Here is a 17,500-nt window from a genome sequence, read left to right on the forward strand (position 1 = left end):
AGATAAACTTTACAGTTGATGTTTACGTATAGCACTTCCATTGCTCAAATCGGACATAGACGTAAAACATACTAAATCACACACGCACAAACATATATTTGTCTATATGTCTATATGTGTACATATATATACATATATATATATATACATAGAGATAGAGGGAGAGAGAGAGACAACATGTGTATGTTTCTGCGTTTATCGATATATGCGGCTTGTCTAGATGTGTGACGTATGTACGTGTTGTTAATATTCTTCTCTTGAAGGTTTTTTTCTTGTTTTTTTTTTTTTGTCGCCAATACGAATGAAGAGATTAAAAAGTTATTCAGAACTAACATGATAAAACAATAAGTCATATTAAAGATATTTTGAAAACACGCTTAGAACGCACAGACACTCGACTTGGATACATAAACACAGATAGAAACAAACTCACATAGATATTTATATACAGATGTACGTATGCTTGAGTTTATAAATATGTGTGTGCGTGTACACACACACATATATACACACAGTTAGATAGATAGATAAATAGATAGATAGATAGATAGATAGATACATTTCTTTTATTAGCCACACAGGGCTCAACGAAGATGGGACAAATACAATGTAGAGCTTTTCTTTTTGGGAGGGGAAGGAAAAAAAAGGGGGGCGATCAAAAGGGATCGTAGGAAGGAAAAGGGGGTACTTCGATCAAAAGGGATCAAAAAAAAAAAGGGCGATCAATAGGGATCGTGTATCACACAGTAATGTTCTCGTGTAAAAGGAGGGGAGGACAGTTTAGGTTTGGCCGTGGAAAGAAAAGCCTACGGAAAAGACCACGGTAACCTTGGTCAATATTCTCATTGAAGAAACTATAACAGTAAGTGACTCTCTTTTGCCTTTTTGTTTTCTTTTTCTTTTCTTGGTTTTTTTTTTTTTTTTTTTTTAGTTCATAGGGTTATGCTCAAGATGGCTCCGTCGTTCACACGTGCCATCCTTGCTACATTCACCCATCTTTTTTTGAAGCATTCACTAGACAAGACTTCCCTTTCTACTCTCACCTTCCTCTTCAGGTGATACTTAAAGAAGTTGATGAGAGATTGCCCAGAGAGGAAAGTCTTTGTCTCTAGACTTTTCAGACGCGTCCACCATACACATTCTTTACAGACAGATAGATAGATAGATAGATAGATAGATACATTTCTTTTATTAGCCACACAGGGCTCAACGAAGATGGGACAAATACAATGTAGAGCTTTTCTTTTTGGGAGGGGGAAGGAAGGAAAAAAAAAAAAAAAAAAAAAAAAAAATTGGTGGTGTCGATCAAAAGGTGGTGTCGATCGTAGGAAGGGAAAAAGGGGCAGTTCGATCAAAAGGGATCGAAAAAAAAGAAAAGGAAAGGCCGATCAATAGGGATCGTGTATCACACAGTAATGTTCTCGTGTAAAAAGAGGGGAGGACAGTTTAGGTTTAGCCGTGGAAGGAAAAGCCCACGGAAAAGACCACGGTAACCTTGGTCAATATTCTCATTGAAGAAACTATAACAGTAAGTGACTCTCTTTTGCCTTTTTGTTTTATTTTTTTTTCTTGTTCATAGGGTTATGCTCAAGATGGCTCCGTCGTTCACACGTGCCATCCTTGCTACATTCACCCATCTTTTTTTGAAGCATTCACTAGACAAGACTTCCCTTTCTACTCTCAACTTCCTCTTCAGGTGATACTTGAAGAAGTTGATGAGAGATTGCCCAGAGAGGAAAGTCTTTGTCTCTAGACCTTTCAGACGCGTCCACCATACACATTCTTTCGCCATAGCCACAAGTACGATGAAAATAGCTCTTCCTTCCCGTTTAAAGGAAGGAGGCGCGACAATATTCACGATAGACTCGGCTGATAGACCGACTCGTCCCACACGCGATAGCAGTTGTTCGACGTAAGCCCACAGCTCGGAAATGGTGGGACACTGTACGAGTGCGTGCAGAACGGTTTCGTCGCTCTGCCGGCATCTCGGACAGGTCGGCCCCGTGTTTCTCGAGCCATGCCTGTAGAGCTTATCCCGAACGGGTAGTGCTTCTCGATAGCACTGCCAGGCCAGGGATCTCTGGAAGTTGTCCATAGGTCCCGGCCCGAAGGTCGTCTTAAACAGGCGGGTCAGGTATTCCTCGTCGACGCCCAGGTTCGCCCCGAGATCGTCGTCGTACCTTCCCTCCACTAATCCACTATAGAATGCGTTAGTTGTGATGCAGTCGCTCAAGGTTGACCCGGGTTGTTGGAGTTGCCGAAGAGCAGCGCGACACTCGCGGTGCCATTCGCCCTTCCTCGGCCTCTTCTTGATCCATGACTGCAGTTCGGTCATGGAGACGAGCTGCGGGAAAGCGCGCCGCACAAACGGTGACCACACCTGTTCACCGCTGTCTACGTAGAGCCGGAGATGTCGCAGTCTCAGCGCGTGTCTGCGCATCATCAACCACGGCATGCCCAGTCCTCCTTTTAACGGGTGTTGGCAGCAAACGGATCGCCTAACCATCGGAACGCTTCCTTTCCACAAGAAGCGGAAGAGGATGCGCTCCAGTTTGGTGATGGTAGGGTCGGGACAAGGAACGACGGTCAGGCGGTAGTAGATGACGGACGCGATGTACGTGTTCGCCACCTCCGCCCGACCTTTCAGGGAAAGCTTCCTCTCGGCCCATTGCCGGGCTAGAGTGGCCACCCTTCTCGTTATCTCGTCCCAGTTCTTCTCCGTTTGGAGGTCTGGACCAAACCAGACCCCGAGCATCTCAACCGGACCGTCAGTCCAACGTCCCACGACGGAGGCGCTACTTGACGGCATGGGGTTGCTTCTCCAGGTGCCGAGCCGCAAGCCCACTGACTTATCCCGGTTGATTTTCGCTCCCGTTACCGCTTCGTAGTCTCTCAGTGTCTCGCCGACAAGCTCGATGTGCTTTTGGCTAGACACTATGACGGTGACGTCGTCCGCGTATGCCGACACGCTCGTCCCGCATCCCAACTCTCGCGGGATGCCCCTCAGCGTCGCCAGCTTCCGCAGTAGTGGCTCGAGAGTCAACACGTACAGAAGCGACGAGAGGGGGCATCCCTGACGGACCGAACGTGCAATGTCGAAGGGTCTTGATAGATGCCCATTGACGCGAACTACCGAACGGATGCCTCTGTACAAGGCAGCCATCCAGCCGCGGAAAATGGGACCGAAGCCGGCTGCTATGAGGACAGCCTCCAAGTATTGATGGTCTACCCTATCGAAAGCTTTCGATTGATCTAAATTGATCAGGGCCCCACCCATGCCAGGTTCCTTAACTACCCTCTCTATGATGTAGCGCATCAGATGGAGGTTGTCATGGATGCTCCTGCCCGGCACCGCGCACGTTTGCGCCTTGCCGATCAGTTTCTCGATGACAAGCGCCAACCGCTTGGCTAACACCTTGGCCAAAATTTTCAAGTCTGCATTGAGCAGAGTGATGGGCCTAAAGTTATCTATGACGTCCCCCTTGTTTGGATCTTTCTTCAGCAGCGTTACGGCTCCTCGACTCACAAAACCGGGAATGCTCCCGTTTTGCTGCCAGTTGCAGTACACCGCCACCAAGACGTCTCCAAACAAGTCTGGCTTACAGTTGTAAAGCTCGTAGGGCAGACCATCCAAACCCGGAGATTTGTCCCTCGAGCATCCCGCCATCGCGTCCCTCACTTCCGCCGCCGTGATGGCACCTTCGCAGCACTCCGCCTCTCTTGCCGAGAGTCGTGGCAGGCTGTGCAGGTAGGCACTGAAGTCCACCCTGCGTTCTCGCTCGCCATTCGTCCCAAACAGTCGAGCAAAGTGCCGCTGAAAGGCCTCACACATTTTGCTTGGCTCGAGCAGTTCGCGCCCCTGTTCGTCCACCAGAGACCGAATGGTGGCTTTGTTGCCCTGTTGCGCCTCCGCCACCCGGGCCTCTCGTGCGGCTCCAACACCTTCGTTTCTTAGAGCACGCATCCTAGCCCTGACAACGCACCCTTCGTGTTTGGCGTTGAAGTGTTGGTCAAGGGCCAACCTCGCCGCCAAAACGTCGGATGCGATGCCACTTCTAATTGCCTCTTCTAGCTTCTTAACTAGTTCACCCTCTACTCTGTTTCTGTCTATGGCTAGTGCTTTGCTATACCTAACCGCTTCTGCTTTTATTGCTCTCTTGAGGGCAAACCACCATTTGTTATTGATGATGGCTCCTGTCAAAGCCCTCTTTACTAACGTGCTAATCCGGTCTCTGAAAACTGGTCTCGACGGGAAAGACGCGTTTAGTTTCCAGTAACCGGAGCCCTGCCTATGTGTCTTATCTAAGTCTAGCGTACACGTCACAAGTTTGTGATCCGTGTAGCTGACTATGTGAAATTGTGGACACCCTATGCTATCTCTATCTACTCTCCTACACAGTATTCTATCTAGATACGATCTCGACGACCCGATGCGGTTTGTCCATGTCCACATTGGCGCATTCGGGTAATCGAGTCGGTACCTGTCAGACAGTTGAAAGCGTCTGAGCAGGTCTTTGAGGCATTTGCATCCCCGTCTATTCCTATCTCTGCCAACATAGTCTAGATGCGTGTCCAAGGTAGCATTCCAATCCCCCACTAAAAGTAAAGGACGAGACGTTCCTAGGAATACTTCTAGACGTCGAAAGAAATCCGGCCTACCTGTTAAAGGTGGTGCGTATACTGATATGAGTCGAAAAGCACACCCATCGCTGCCATCGACATCCAGAACAACCAATCTACCCTCCGGGTCTATGAATACTGTCTTTACTTCGAGATCCAGACTCTTGCGAAAGAGTACCGCCGTGCCACTACCGCCCATTCTCGGCAGACAGGGAGAAAAATAAATGTTAAACTGTCTGCCAAACATGGACGATAGGGCCCGCGTATCATGGAGTCTGGTCTCGCTTATGGCTATGATTTCTAGTTTATGTGACTTTATGTCATTTAGGAGGTACCCTTGTTTCCAAGGGGACCCCAAGCCACGCGCATTTACACAACCAATCTTGAGCATCATTTTGATTTGAGTGTTAAAGTTTTATAAAGAGAGTCACTTACCGTTTGAGAGTTTTTGTGTCTCCTCCTTCGGGTTTTCTTCGAGGAGATCACTATATAGTTTTTTCGCCAGGTATTTTTGGCATTTGCCAACTGCCTTTGGAAAAATAGATTTTAGTGTGTGGTGCAGGGTTGGTGTTATGTGTAGTATTTTGATGTGTTCTGGCGGTGTTGTGTATGGGTGGTTGCTGGTTTTTATGTCTTCGTTTGTTATGTTTGTTTTTGTGTTGATGTATTCCATCAACTCTGAGTTTTTTGTGTTGATGGCAGTGAGCATTGTGTGTGTACTTGCTTTTGGGGTTTTGTTGCTTGTGTTGTAGTTGTGTGTGCTTGTGTTGGTGTCTGGAGTGTTTTCGGGAGTTGTGTATCTCCCTGCTTTGTTTGTGTTTGCTTTTCTTTTCTTGCTCCTCTTCCTCCTTCCTTTCTGGGCTATTTGCCATTCCTCATTACTTTCATCTTCCGACGAAGGTTCTGAGGAATCGGAAGGGGGTAGGGGCAAATTGTGAGCGTCTGTGTGTGCTTGTGTGAGTGGTTGTGTTGCTGTTTTTGTTGGTGCTGATGGCTTGTTATTTGTGTGAGGTCTGTGTGATGTGGGGGAGGGGGAAACAGTCTTGGAATTTTCTTTCTTTTCCCCTGCTTCCTCACTTGTTGTTTTTGCAGATGCTGTTGTCTTCTCAGTTGCCAGTGTTGCTTGTGTTTCTCTTGTTTCAGATAGATAGATAGATAGATAGATAGATAGATAGATAGATAGATAGATAGATAGATAGATCATGCTTTTTATTATCTTTTAACTGTTTCAGCCATTATACTATGGCCATGCTAGGGCACCTCCGAGGAAAAATTTTACTCGATTGGAATCGCCCCCAGTATTTACTTTCTATAAGTTTGGTACATATGTTATCGATCTCTTTTACCGAACCGCTATGTTACGGGAACGTAGAACACATCAACACCGGTTGTCAAACGGTGGTGGGGGCAAGCACACATGCACTCACACATATTTATGACGCGCTTCTTTCAGTTTCCGTCAGCCAAATTCATTGACACGGCTTTTGGCGATCCGAGTCTTTAGCAGAAGACGCTTGCACTAGTTGCCACGCAGTGAGACTGAACTCCTAACCATGTGGTTGTGAATCAGCCTCTTACTACACATGTATGCAAGTGTATGTATAAACATATATAAATGCATATGCATATGTATATCGATGTATACATGTATATATTTATATGTGTATGTACTTATACTTATAAATGTGTGTCCGTGAGTGTGTCTGTAGGTGTGTATGATACACACATATATACTGGATGGGCAGGTATATGAATGGAAATTCCAGTATATAGGTAACGACAAACCTACATTAAGAAATATTTTATCTTTGAACATTCTTTTTTCTCTTTTGGTGTATTATCGAAATTAATATTACTGATGATTAGAATCAGTCGAAATTAAAATATGAGACAGTCCTTATGAGTCTATACACCAGCTACAGTCGTTAAACTGACACCAGGTATTTCAAAGGACGCCCTTATCCGTGTTCAAGTTTAAGGAAGATCAGGTGTCCTCTGGTGTTGATCTGGCAACTCGAATCAAAAGAAAGACAGCAGATCCAGAAAACCATCAATAGGCGTTCTAAGGGATTCTTAAGGATCCTGGCCCGAACCTTTCACGCAGTAGAATTCGCTGTCAGACATCTTCGCACAAAAAGACCACATAATCATACTATATTATAAAAAAGGCACACTATATATCAGACAATACTGTAGTTAACAAAAGAAACATATGACATTGCTCATATTGTAGACTCGTAGCTCACGTGATTTAAATGAGGTGAAGTACTAAGTCAAGAGAGACCCGTGTCGGCGGCACAATTGTGCTAAAAACAAAGAACATCTACGGTACGAATCGTAGGCCTCCAGTTGCGTCTGTGGTAGCATCGCTAACATCATTTGGGTTGCCGATGGTTTCGGTGGATGGCTTATCTTTCCTTATGCTATATAGTTGAATATGAGTGCCAAATTTCTATAAGCAGCAAGTTTTATTTTTGTCTTTTGTGGGTTTGATTTTGTTTTTTGTTCGTTCTCGTTTGCCTGGCGCACCCTGATATGCTTGCATGTGGCTGAATGCACGCGTGTGGGTTTAAGCATACATACAGACATATATACGTGTGAAATGTGATATTTGTTAAAGTTTGTCACTTAAGTGCACACGCACGCACACGAACACACAAACATAGGAAGAAAGGTAGCTAGATCAAGAGAGAAAGAGTGAAAGAAAGAAAGAGAGGTTAAAGAGAAGGAGAGAAAGAAAAAGAGCGCATGACGTTTTATTTCGAGCGTCAACTCGGGAGCTGCCACGTTCATGATATCAATACATTAAAAAAAGTTTAAAGAAAATGGACTTTTTATCCAGGCCGTGCAACGTTATTATATATCGTCTTCCATTATTGTCACATTGAAATTTGTTCACAAATATATGTGAGCAATCATTGATCAGACACCAAGAGGCCTAACCCAGGTAACAACGTATTCCAATACGTAATATATTGGTGTACCATCGGTAACTAAACCTGAACACCTTCCAAAATTACTTCATACAGAAAATAATGTTTGGACAGAGTGAATCCAAAACCTGTCAAAACAAACATATCCTAAAAATAGGTGAATAAAAGTTCTATGTATGGAAATTTAAATGCGAATATGTAAAGACCAATTTTGCTCGAGGCCTTCCTGCTTATATTATCTGACAGCTCATCTGATTTTGTCTACCGCCATTCTAACGGCTTCAAATTTTTGAAGAGTAGCATTACTGTGGCACATGGTTTAGACATAATATAATTAAACAGCAAGAATTTTGCGCAAGATTTTGCTTTTATGCCGCAAAAATTAAGATCCGGATATACAGGAATGACGAATAGACAACACGAATTTAGTTATGGCGACTTGGCAACGCGTCAGTGATAATAAAATGCCGACAATTACATAGGTACAGTGATATTCATAATACTCCGGATATCGTATAAATTTTCGATATTCTAGGAACATGAGTCTTAGTTGAGGTGTCACAGTACCCATCAGGTAAAGCGGGGTACTTGGTGAAGAGTTTCTATTGAATATTACCATGAGTAGCTCATGAGAAGGTGGTATTATGTCACAAAATTTAGTGGGAAACTGGGCGTATATAAGAAACAACTGAATGTATATATATATATATATATATCCGTTAGATACTCTGCTCAATATATTGATTGATAGACATGCATATATATATGTATATACTTATGCACACAAACAAACATACTTACACACATACATACTTATATATAAATAAATAAATAAATATATATATATATATATATATATATATATATATATATATATATATATATATATATATATATATATATACATATATTTATATATATGTATATATATATATATATATATATATATATATATATATATATATATATATATGTATGTATGTATGTACGTATGCTTATATATAACCACAAACATATAAACGTACGCGTCCACGCACCACACACCCACACACAAGTATATACATACACACACGTATGCGTGTGCATGTATATATATATGCTATCACAAAATGCAATATGGTTGCATGACGTCGCCAGCATTGCTAGTGAGCCAAGCTGTAAATTCCTCTATATTTAGATAAATTAGCGGTCGGAGTACAGTGGTAGTGCAAGGGTGCAAGTTGATAACGGTAATCAACTTAAAACTGGTAACACCCACTTCTAAAATGGATTCACCGATAAAACGGCCAATGGATCGTCAACACGAATTGAAACACCAACTGTTTCCAAGTGAATGCCTGTATGTCTGCCTCTGTGTGTGTATATATATATATATATATATATATATATATATATATATATATATATATATATATATATATATATAGGGAGAGAGCGAGAGAGAGAGAGAGAGAGAGAGAGAGAGAGAAAGAGAGAGAGTGAGAGAGAGAGAGAGAGATAAAAGTGAGTGTATATATATATATATATATATATATATATATACATACATACATGTATATATACCAGTATTTTCATCTTTATTGTATTCATGTATGTATAATATACATACGTAGATATATATACACTCACTTATATATATATATATATATATATATATATATATATATATATATATATGTGTGTGTGTGTGTGTGCGCATGTGTTGCGTAGGTGTGTGTGTGCATGTGTGTGTGCACGTGTGCAGTGTGTGTTTGCGCGTGTATGTGTTTTATTATGGTTAAAAAATACTTTTTCTCAGAATATTTTACATAACTTTTTAAGACATCTGACATCTTACTTCTTCCTGCTAACCGCTCATATTCAAATTACAATTGATAATTGTTGGAATTGAAGTAGACTGAGATGTACATACAGTGTTATCGTATAGAGGGAAAGTTCAATATGAAGTTTTAAACTCATTATCTTGCGGTTAGTAGTAATCCATTACCTTAAATTTGAAGTTTTTAAGACCTTGCACATTATTTTACTGGGCTTGGTCTTTCGACTGTCGCCATGATAGAGTATCACCCTCAAGTATTTAATTCATAATACTGACCTCAGTACGTATTTCAATCTGGCATTTATTTTATAGGTCCCTGCTTGATGAATTGCAAAGTTTGAGACATAGTGGGACACAATACTCTATTTAACAACAAATTTAAACACACACATACCCACATATTAGGTGCAAGAATGACTGTGATTGAGAAGTTTGCTTCGGAACCACATGGTCCAACGTTCAGTCCCTCTGCGTGGTATCTTGGGCAAGTGTTTTCTGCTATAGCCCTTGCCCAACCACAGACCTATGACTGAATTTGGGAGACAGAAACTGCAGCGATGTTTACCAGAAAGTGACCAAAAGACATGTTTGTAAAAAAGAGTTGTTTGCTTCATGCTCCTCGTGTGCCGATTCTGCCCATAATAAAGGAACAACTAATACAATGTGGCTGAGGGTCATAAAACCTGGACAACGCCGGGGTACATTGCTAGTATATAATACATTAAATATATATATATATATATATATATATATATATATATATATATATATATATATATATATATATATATATATCTTTGCATTCCTGCACAAAAGCATACGTACGTACTTGTATATATTGTGCATATATACATTCACAGGCAAACAGACAACACACATAAGTAGCAGATTATTTAGTCATTCAAAAGAGTGCAACTGTTTAATTTGGCTTAATAATTTATTATTTATAGTGACAGATTTTGTTGCATTCTCAACGACCTGCCTACTGGTCTGTCAGTAATGCTGTTGGATAATTTAACCGAACTCAGGCCTCTGAAAAATTAATTTTTCTGCCTCATCTCATTTGGAAATTCATTCCGGTTGTCCTAAGTTAACCTATATAGCTGAGTGACAATAATGTTTTTTAATAGCTTAAGGCGGATATCTACTGCCGGACGGCATTGTTTCAGAATATTTGCAGTTAGACTGTGAGTAACCAGGATGTAGTGAGGGCATGAACAATATCTCGGAAGGCCTTTCGTGCTACTCTTAAGACTAGCAACTTTACAGCACCCTTCGTGTGCGTATATAATTATATATAAGAGGAAGAAGTGGAGGCACAGTGGCCTAGTGGTTAGGGCAGCGGATACGCGGTCATAGGATCGCGGTTTCGATTCCCAGCCGGGCGTTGTGAGTGTTTATTGAGCGAAAACACCTAAAGCTCCACGAGGCTCCGGCAGGGGATGGTGGCGAACCCTGCTGTACTCTTCCACCACAACTTTCTCTCACTCTTACTTCCTATTTCTGTTGTGCCTGTAATTCAAAGGGTCAGCCTTGTCACACTGTGTCACACTGAATCTCCCCGAGAACTACGTTAAGGGTACACGTGTCTGTGGAGTGCTCAGCCACTTGCACATTAATTTCACGAGCAGGCTGTCCCGTTGATCGGATCAACAGAAACCCTTGACGTCGTAAGCGACGGAGTGCCAACAACAACAACGCGGATATCCACTTCCCGAAGCCTTGTTTCAGAATATTTGCAGTTAGACTGTGAGTAACCAGGATGTAGTGAACAATATCTCGGAATGCCTTTTGTGCTACTCTTAAATCTAGGAACTTTACAGCAGCCTTCGTCTGTATATATAATTATATATAAGAGGAAGAAATTAATTTAGATGCGTAACGTTACATGAATATTGTTATTGCTTACCTGAAACATTGTTGCCGTTTTTGGATTTGTTTTTCATGTTATGGATGTCCATATTTTCATTAGTAGTAGTATTGTTACCATTATACCAATTCTTCATTTCTGATTTTCTGTTAGAAATAAGATTTTCTTCCGCTCAATTTTATCGGTAACATAAATCAGCTTCCGCCATATTGGATCGAAGCTCAATTTGTAAGAAAATCACAATGATCACAAAGCTGAACACCACTTGTGATAGTCCCCCCCTCCTTCTCTCTCTCTCTCTCTCTCTCTCTCTCTCTCTCTCTCATGGGGGTATCGCAAAAGAAATCTCCCCATCATCCGATTATCCATCTCAAGCCGCTTATTCAAGATTTAGATTTAGTACAGTTATAACTCTCTTATTTCGTCCTTTGTACATATTCAGTGTTTCCTTTACATTTTTGTTCTTTCCCAGTTGTTATACGGTGTTTGCATTTAACCATATAAGTATGCATCTGTGTAAGTATATATGTATATACTTACATATATATATATATATATATATATATATATATATATATATATATATATATATATATATATATATATATATATATATATATATATATATGTATGTATGTATATATATATATATATATATATATATATATATATATATATATATATATATATATATATATATATATAAACAGCTAAAATAACCACCTTAAGGGATAGAAAATATCCAATGAATTACTGGTATGTTACCTATTATATTGTTGTGAATAGTAGTATTTATAAAATATTACGTTTAAGTATAAATCTTGGTTTATAAATATTCAAATTAAAATCCAGAAAATGGAGATGTAGCGTTAATATAATTTATTAACTGCAGGAGTCCAAGATGTCCACGTACAGCTGTTTCTATTTTGTTGTAAGGAATTAAATTCTGTTAATTAAAGCATATTATTGGGCAAAATTTCGCCAGAGCACTATATTCTTCCAAAACATCACAGCAGCTCTTGAGAAATTTTGCAAGAATAACATGTAATAACCTAACGATATGTCTTTTTTATTCCACTGGAGTGCTTTAATTAATGGTATTTAATTCCTTAGATTAAAATAGAAACAGTTGTAAGTGAACATGTTGAATTTTTGCAGTTAATAAATTATATTAACGCTACTCTCCATTTTCTGGATTTTGTTTTATATATATATATATATATATATATATATATATATATATATATATATATATATATATATATATATATATATATATATATATATATATATATATATATATATGTATATATATACAAGAATAAGGGCAGAGAATCGTCAATTAATAATAGAATTAATAATTAACAATTCTGCCAAGTAGTTCAGTATGAAAAAAACCTTTATCGGTAAGACTATTTATCATTATAAATATACAGGGATTAGCAATTGAGTTGCTTCTCCAACATACTGAAAATTTAGAAATAGCAGTCAAAGAACTACTGATTCCAAACTACAAATTTTCTCTAAAGTGGATGGCGATATTTATGGCAGTGGTCTAACATATAAAAAAATCTATACTCTTCAGAACTGTTTCCGGAATTTAGCGCGCCAGAGCTGAGACATTTCAAAATAACCCCAATGTAATCGGTAGAACCTTACGCACGTCAAATTTTACTTTGTGGTTGGGTCATTGATGACCTCTTTCTAGCATATTGGATGTTCACCTAGTGGTCATCCCTTCTTATACGCATATATATATATATATATATATATATATATATATACAAAGACAGAGAGGCTGCGATGAGGGAACCCTCTTCTCTACTTGCAATCGATGAGTACATAAGTATGAATTTCATATGAAACTAATACCAAGCAATTTGAGTAATTGAGTAATATCAGCAAATTCATGTAGCTGAGACGTGTCAGAAATTTCACAACACACGTCACATCGCACAGGTATATATTGTATATTTTGAATATTTGACAATATTTATCTATCTATTCATCGGACACTGATATTCTGTTCGCAATCTAATGAATTATCATGCAACTTAAAGTTATCCTAAATCAGCTACTTCATGTGTTTCTACAATCTGTAGAAAACAGATGGCGTTGAAAACAAATAGACGTAGTAGTATAACACTCGGGAATTGAGATGCAAACACACGCAGATACGCAAACACACATATACACATACACTCAAACACATATACTGACCATCTTCATACTCTCTCGTCCCAGAAACCTCTTTCACTTTCTCTTTCCACTTCCGGTATTTTAAGAAAAGTAAACGCACGCGGATTGCTGACAATTTTTCCTTATTTTTCCTCTTTTCTCTTTGGACTTCTCGCTTTTCGATGAAGAGCTTTGCTCGAAACGCTAACAACTCTCTCCTTTCACCGAGCATCAATTAATTAATATTTTTTTTTGTGCATGTCCTCATGTGTTTTTGTTTCTTTCTTACCCTGTTTTCTAATAGTTTATTCTTTGAATTGACTATATATATATTTACATATATTCTTTTATTCTTTTATTCTACCATTTGTTTCAGTCATTTGACTGCGGCCATGCTGGAGCACCGTCTTCAGTCGCACAAATCGACACCAGGACTTATTCCGTGTAAGCCCAGTACTTATTCTAACGGTCTCTTTTGCCAAACCGCTACGTTATGGGGATATAAACATACCTCGTCGGTTGTCAAATGACGGTGAGGGGCGGCAAACACAGACATAGAAACACACACACACACACACACACACACACACACACACACACACACACACACATATATATATATATATATGTATATACACATACACAAACAACAAACCACATTGAAACCCAAAAAACAAATGCCTTACCTTGTAGTTGCGCTTCACTTAATTCAATTATTCGCCACGCTGCAATCCAACGTCGCGCCCTTCTTCAGTGCAAAGAAAAACACTGACATGCGCAGTGGAAGCTTTTTTCCACTCAGCCACGTCCGCGCCTATATGTGTGCGTGTGCGTATTTGACTGTATGCATATATCTTCATATATATATACACACACAGTACTCCGAGTCTCCTTTACGTAATAAAGGTACCTACAAAAGATTAGTGGCAGATTTTCATACTTAGAATCTTTTTTCCACTCAGCCACGTCCGCGCCTATATGTGTGCGTGTGCGTATTTGACTGTATGCATATATCTTCATATATATATACACACACGGTACTCCGAGTCTCCTTTACGTAATAAAGGTACCTACAAAAGATTAGTGGCAGATTTTCATACTTAGAATCTTCGTCGTGAAGAATTTCCCTCTCTCATATTATGTGATCACGAATCTTACTACACTTCAACATTGTAACCTTACAATAAATCCTCCAATATGTTTTGCACATCTTTGATGATTATATTTCGAAATAAGCTTTGGAGATGATCTGAGTATTGACCTCTTTTACTTACAATATTTCACAGACATTATTATGTGTCTTTTATACAGAATAAAAAAAACATCTTCTCGTAATAAACTTAACAGCTCGAAAATTACTTTTAGTCATTTCTTTGTTTCGATCATAGGAATGCAACCATGCAATGGCTGTGCATCGTAAGTTATTTTTGTTACTCGATCAATTAGAATTCTGCAGTTTTAATCTCATATATATTTCTCTCGTTTTAGTTTATTAGGCTGGAGGGCTCGGTTACGAAACATTTAACAAGCCAGCAAACCAACACCTGCCAGCATACTATGAGATACAAACAGAAATGCGCTTCAACGGCATTTTATATATGTCTGTGTGTGTATTTATATATGGGTAACTGACTCGTGGTCGTAGGATCGAGGTTTCAATTTCCAGGTCGAGTGTTGTGGTTATTTATTGAGGAAAAACACCTAAAGTTCCACGTGGCTACGGCAGGGTGTGGTGAAGAACCCTACTGTATTCTTCTACCACAAATTTATCTCACTCTTTCTTCCTGTTTCTGTTGTGCCTGTATTCCAAAAGGCCAGCCTTTTCACACTCAGTGTCACGCTGAATCTCCCCCGAGAACTACGTTAAGGGTACACGTGTCTGTGGAGTGCTCAGCTATTTGCACGTTATTTTCACGAGCAGGCTGTTCGTTGATCAAATCAACTGGAACCCTCGTCGTCGTAACCGACGGAGTGCCACGCTGTTTCCAAGTACCAAATTCACCCACAAGTCATTGGTTGCTTGGGACTATAGTAGCAGATACTTGACTGAAAAGCGAGCTTAAAGATATGTTTACAGACACTTGTTCAGGGAATTTTGCCAGTAATAACGATGAAAAAGATATCAAAAGATCAAATGAAATTGTTGAAGTTGCAGTAGAATTGTTGTAAACAATGTCTTACCTATCAAATGAAAGTGTTTTTATTTTTGTGTAAAGGATGCAAGCGCTGTCCTAGGTTTGCAAGTAGAATTCTCATATAATCTCTATATAGTTAATTATGATATTATTTGCTAACTTATTGGTCCGTATTTCACAGACCAGTAACTAAAAATTCGATAAAAGAACGCGCATACACAAACGTAGTTCTCACACACGCACACATAAGAGAATATAATACACAAAGGGGCACGCAACACAAAATGTTACTAATTAATTACTCTTCGCCACAACTTTCTCTCCCTCATTCTTCCTGTATTTCAAAGGACCAGCCTTGACACACTCTGTGTCATGCTGAATCTCTCCGAGAACTACGTTAAGGGTACATGTGTCTGTGGAGTGCTCAGCCACTTACACGTTAATTCCCACGATATGGCTCTTCCGTTGATCGGGTCAACTGGAACCGACGTCGACGTAACCTATGGAATGCTACGATATATATATATATATATATATATATATATATATATAAATTGAACTTACAACGTATAGAAATATGGATTCGAAACATATTATTCCTTTTAGTTGGAAGCCCTGTCATTTGAACCGTGAAACCGCGTAAGACGGATGAAACGTAATATATATATATATATATATATATATATATGTGTGTGTGTGTGTGTGTGTGTGTGTGTGTGTGTGATTGTGTGTCTGTTTGTGAGTAGTGTGTGTCTGTATACACATATGTATTTATATGTGAGTGTTTATATATATATTTATATATATATTTATATGTGAGTGTTTATATATATATATATATATATATATATATATATATATATATATATATATATATATATATATATATATACATAAATATATATTATCTGTATATTATCTTAAAACGTTATTACAGAACACACAGCAGCAACAGCAGTCGCAGTATCAGAAGATGACGAAGGAGTAAAAAAAAATTGAGGAGACAAAGAAGAAAATACCAGGAAATAACACGCACAACAAAAAGAAAGAGAAGAAAAATAGGGAAATAAAAAATGTTTCTATAACAAAAAAAAAATTACATATTTTCAAGATAAATAACTTTATAAAATAAACCTCCATTTTCAATGAAAATCTAACAGCTAATTTGAAAATAAATAAACATTCTTAAAACTAATAAATATTTTCAAAACAAATAAGTAGTTTAGAGCGTAAAAAGTTGTAAAGTTAATTGAAGTTAAAATCTTTTCTTTTACTGTTTATAAATATTTTTTATTCCTTTTATTATTATTATTTTGTTTTCCTATAATGAGCAAGTAAAAATGTTGGATTTCCTAGAACTCAACTTTAGTTTCATTTACCCTAAAATGTTTCGTACGCCAAAAGACGTTTTGCTGCTGCTGCTGCTGCTGTTATTGTTGTGGTTGTTGTTCTTGTTATTTTAACTTTCGTTTTGCAAGAAACTTTTGTCTCATTTTATTATTAGTATTATTTTTTTTTCTTTTGTCATAGTGTTATCTTTTCAAAATATATTTTAACAACTCTTTATTTTATTGTTTCGTACCCTTCCCTTATTGTTCTTCCTTCTCTTCATTCTTTCTTATTTCTCTTATTATTGTTTGTTATTGTTCTTGTTGTTGATGTCGATAATATTTCTGCTATTGTAGTTTTCTAAAACTTACCTTCCCTACCTCCTAATGTTTGCATACACACACACACACACACACACACACACACACACACACACACACACAAACACACATGTATATATAAATATATACAAATATATATATATATATATATATATATATATATATATATATATATATATATATGTGTATATATATACATAGATATATATACCTGCATATATATATATATATATATATATATATATATATATATGCATACATACATATGTATATAT

The 17,500-nt window shown here is 38.4% G+C and overlaps 1 long non-coding RNA gene across 5 annotated transcripts in view; it reads right to left on the reverse strand.

Moving 5' to 3' along the window:
- The window catches only part of LOC149133398 (uncharacterized), a 56,981-nt gene that overhangs the window by 13,832 nt on the left and 25,649 nt on the right, over positions 1–17,500 (reverse strand). Inside the window, exons 1-2 of one of the 5 annotated variants that reach the window (XR_016243719.1) lie at positions 14,107–14,599; positions 11,282–11,388 (exon numbers count right to left, since the gene is read on the reverse strand). The exons of the other annotated variants lie outside the window; for them this stretch is intronic. This is a non-coding gene — a long non-coding RNA (uncharacterized LOC149133398). Of the gene's footprint in view, positions 1–11,281; positions 11,389–14,106; positions 14,600–17,500 lie in introns of those variants that run through there. 5 annotated transcript variants of the gene reach the window in all.

Source organism: Octopus bimaculoides, chromosome 11 (genome assembly GCF_046866305.1).
Source record: "Octopus bimaculoides isolate indiv1 chromosome 11, ASM4686630v1, whole genome shotgun sequence".
Classification (NCBI taxonomy): Eukaryota; Metazoa; Mollusca; class Cephalopoda; order Octopoda; family Octopodidae; genus Octopus; species Octopus bimaculoides.